Source organism: Triticum urartu, chromosome 3, assembly GCF_003073215.2.
Source record: "Triticum urartu cultivar G1812 chromosome 3, Tu2.1, whole genome shotgun sequence".
In the NCBI taxonomy this organism is placed as follows: domain Eukaryota; kingdom Viridiplantae; phylum Streptophyta; class Magnoliopsida; order Poales; family Poaceae; genus Triticum; species Triticum urartu.
Genome location: NC_053024.1, coordinates 28,756,838 through 28,761,494, shown reverse-complemented (window position 1 = coordinate 28,761,494; position 4,657 = coordinate 28,756,838). Strand labels below are relative to the sequence as shown.

At 39.8% G+C, this 4,657-nt stretch overlaps 1 long non-coding RNA gene across 1 annotated transcript; it reads left to right on the top strand.

Annotated features, from left to right (window-relative positions):
* The first annotated feature begins 1,547 nt into the window (after positions 1-1,547).
* LOC125547785 lies at positions 1,548-2,132 on the top strand. Its single transcript, XR_007300773.1, has 2 exons — positions 1,548-1,702; positions 1,801-2,132. It is a non-coding gene; the product is annotated as an uncharacterized LOC125547785 (long non-coding RNA).
* Positions 2,133-4,657: the final 2,525 nt, after the last annotated feature.

Sequence of the window (4,657 nt, the reverse complement as noted above, 5' to 3'; positions counted from 1 at the left end):
CTTCATCCTTTTGTAGTTGGGTGTTGTGCATTCAATAAATGGGTCACATGGCTTACTTGTGGTAAAGCTAACACAAATCCGACTTTCACCCGTCACTAGTAGCTATGTGGATGTGATAAATTAAAGAATCAACATGTATGGCATCCATGTGTATGCGCCATATTTTTCTCAGACTTATACTTTGGTGAATATTTATAATGCTGGAGCGAAACTAGGATGCGTACAATATATATTTGGTCGTCCGATTATGATCGATCAATGGGTGTTGTGGTTTGTCACATGCGCATAATGTCGTCGGTGTGCCCGATCTTCTAGACAAAGTGTGCTAGTCCTTTCATGCTCGTACTTCTGCTCATTGGATAGTTGTAAAAAGAATTCGCAGACACTTGAAGTTTACATCAAGTCATGGTGTGACATTGGTCAAGTCGGACTCTACACTTGTAAGTGACTTTTCTGATGCTGATTGGGCAGGTTGTCCAGATGACAGAAGGTCTATAGTTGGTTTTGCGGTTCTTGTTGGCGGTAATCTTGTTTCTTGGACTGCTCGTAAACAGGCTATAGTGTCTAGATCAAGTACAGAGGCTGAGTACAAGCCACTCGTAAATGCAACGACCGAGGAAATATGGATACAAAGTTTGTTAAGTGAATTGGATGTTGAACATTTAGAGGTTGCGTCATTATGGTGTGACAATCTTGGAGCCACATTCCTGTCAGTCAATCCAGTCTTCCATGTGAGGAGAAAACACATTTATGTGGATTATCACTTTGTCTTTGTTCGAGAAAGAGTGGCTAATTGCTTGATATGCGGTTTATTACCATAGGTAACGAAGGTGCAGATGGCTTCACCAAGTCATTGTCAATGAAACAGCAAGAGCCTTTCAGACGCAATGTCAACTAATATAAATTGTCATTTAGAGGGGAAGTTACAATGTGTGTTAGGTGTTGGGTGAGTTACATGTATACTTGAGATCCGGTTGTTAGAGTAGATAAAACTATTGTAGAGATACGCACATATCTATTATATCATTTGCGTAAAAATCAAGAACAACAACCGGACCCTAGCGATGTAAGTAACTTATCTCAAGGCCGGCCTTGCTGTCCATATTAACACACATGGGTCCATGCACATGGCATACGCTTCCATCCTACATTACAATGTGCTAGTCATCAATGGTCATGTGCCACGCCTTAGCTGGCCAACAACATGTACGGCATCATCTGTGTACATGCACAATCCTTTTCTCTCGATTTACACTGGTAAATACTTACTCCCTCCGTCTCATAATGTAAGATTTTTTGAGCCCAAAAACGTCTTACATTGTGAAATGGAGGTAGTACTTACAAAGCTCATCTGGTAGCCCAATAGTTGTACGATATGATCAATCAGTGGTGTGCTGCGGTTTGTCGTACGCGCATAATGTCATCCATCTGCACGATCTGCTAGACAATAATAGTGAAGTGCGACGTCTTATCTGATCAACCTGCGACGTCTCGTGAGGCTATATATACCGGCCAAACGCAGAAGCGAGATTTGCAGGCCAGCCGAAGAGGCAAAGCAAACATACCAGACATGAAGATGATGACATGCATCGTCGCTAGCATCCTGCTGATGCTTTCACAGGAGGCCTCCTTGCCGTCGCCGGCCGCCCCTCCGTCGCCGACGACGTGGTGGGCTCCATCCTCCTGCCGAGCCAAGGCAAAGGTATATATATACGATGCACATGCATGCATGCATGCCCGCAGAGAACTCATTTCTCCAGTTGCACGAATGAAAGAACTGACGAACATACGTACGCACAGCGTCGTGGTGCAGGTGGAGGCGAGGAGGTCCAAGGAGGAGCAACAGTCATGGCCATGGGGGGAGGCGGCCGTGGAAGTGCTGCGACACAGCTAAGCTAGAGAGCTCTTTTATACAGTACCAAATCTCCAAACACGTAGAATATATACTAGTATTTGCAGCAATTTTAGGTGTGGCAGCCGCCAAGGCATGCCAGATTGCTGGCTACGCCCCTGATGACACGAGAACAAAAATTTAAAATACATATGACTTGTTATATTTGATTATGTATAGTTGTAACAATATTTATTGTACATAATTAGGAAAAATCAATGGAAAATATTTTTTTCATGCATGATTTACATGTTCAGGTGGACCTTATCCTATTCATAATTGTATGATGAGATTACATCCTTGAATGTTGAGATAAATAAGTTAAAATGAATTTCGGTACAAAAATTGTTCTTTCCCATTTTCAAGTCAAGTGATAAACAATTACTTTTAAATCTACTATTAGAACATTTCATTTTGGATAGTCAAATCATGTAAGTACAGAAGGATAAAAATATTTTCATCTAGCGTCTGTGAGTGTCGACTAAAAAGGAATCATTTCCAAATTCCAAGTTGCTATTGGAAACAAGCACCAAAATTTTGGACAATGCATCTGTGTGTGTAAGTACAGCAGGAGTATGTAGTGTGTTAAAAGAACGTTACAATAGGAGTACACCAATAGTCACACCCGATAAAAGCAAGTTCAGTCTAACGCATTGGAAACAAGTGCCAGCATTTTTTAATGAAACTAAACAAGGGAGTACAATGGGCAAGCAGCTGTGATATCTGAAAATTTCAGGTTTTTTAGAAATATACTGGTATCTTTAAATTAAATATTCATATAGGAGGGTGGAGCCAGCAACATTTATGAGTACTAACGGAAATAACTATTTTCAAGTTGCCCGAGCAATAGTCACACATAATAAAAATGGACGCGTCTAGGAGCAGCCGGGTGCTCCCTAGCGTTTCCTGGCAGCCACCCAGATATAGTAATTTTCTATCCACCTTTCCTGGATAGGAAAGCATCTGGTCCCCGCTTCCCGATTCCCGCAGCCAACCATCGAGCGGGCAAATCACCTGGTCCTTCCCCTTCGCCCGATCCCTCTCCCAGCCCTGCGCGTCTTCTTTTCTCCTTTATCCTCACCTAACCCCCAGCCCCATCTTCTTCTCTCCCAAGCAAAAAAGGACAGCACGCCCCTTCCCCTCACCACTTCCAGATCCAAGAAAACCTTCACAGCCCTTCAATGGCGGCTCCATTGATGTTTCTTCTCTAGGCGCCTCGTTCCTGATTGCCTTGCAAAAAGGCAAAAAAAGCAAGGCAAAAAGGTCAGATTTAGCTCATCTTCCAGATCCCCCTCCTCTTTCCCCATGATTTGTACAAGGCTTCAGTTGTGCAAAACATTGTGTAAAAAAGATGTGATGTTAAGCATGTTTAGTCTGCTGTTTAGGCAAGTTTCAGCCCCCTGATTTGGGCAAATTTAGTCTGATGTTAAGCATGATATTTCTTCCCAGTTTTCAAAATCTATTTGCAAATCTGTTGCATATGAACACATTTATAAATCTGTAGGCAAGTGCTGATAGTAAATGCTGGGGACAAAAATATTAGGAAAATATAATGCCTTAAGCAAGAAAAACAACTGAGCAAAAACAATACTTATAAGAGGATGAGAAACAACTAATCATGATCTATTTCTGATGTGTTCCGGTTCTATTAATTGCTTATAAAAGTGCAAAATAAACATTCTGTTTGAGCAAAAACAGTGCTATAATGAGGCAACTAAGTATATGTATGCACACAACTTTGAAAACTTATGCCATGGAAAAACATGAACACTTTTGAAACTTATAAGACAATGAATACTGACATCACTATGGAAAAAGGGGAAAACATGGCTTTTCCCCCTATCAGATCTTTTGGGAGCATGTGGACCAAAAACAAATGGCTTATTGAAGCAACTTACATTATAGGATTAAGCAAAAAAGCATAATGATGTCAAGGCAACTCTTGAAGAAACTAGAAAAAGATTCCTCTTGGACATTTGTTTTCATTATTCCTTGGTTTCAATAGTGAAAAAACACTAGAAGAAAAAAATGTAACTAAAATTGCAACTAAAAAACAAGAGACAGTTGCGTAGTACAATTTACCTTTGTTGTATCATATCCTTCACCATAATCCAAGAAAAGTTGGAAAGTTGCCAGGATACAGTTGCAAAATTATTAGTATTTCATCCTGCAAAAGAAGGAAAAAGCCAACAAGAAAATCCATATACCAACAACTATCTCAGCTGCGAAACGTTACTTCAAAACATACTGAGCATATCCAAAAACACACAAACTTGCTGCTGTAAAAGATGAAACCTAAAAATGTCAACTTAAGTTCTTTCTAACACACAAACATAGGTACTGAAAGCAGAAATATTCTGAATATAAAAGAGCAATCATGCCCATAATTCTAACTTAAGTTTTTCCTAACACTAAACATGCTCTAATCTCTCTGATTTGGGAGTGAATTCCATTCTGAAGACACTTCAAAGTAGCACTTCTATGGCAGTATGCTTGCTTCCCCAAAATCAAATGTTGCCTGCGTTTAAGAAAAACAAAATAAGAAAATATATTATGAAACACAAAAAACAAAAAACCTATGTTATGTTTATATGTACAAACATGATTCATTAATACAAAAAAAACCATGCATCTCCTGAAAATAATATATTGCCTAACATATATAGTTTGACTTGCCTGATTATATGGTTTGGGTTGCCTGATAGTGCACTTTGAATTGCCTGGTTATGTTCAATTGCTATCTTGTGAATCTGGTGTGCTTGCGTT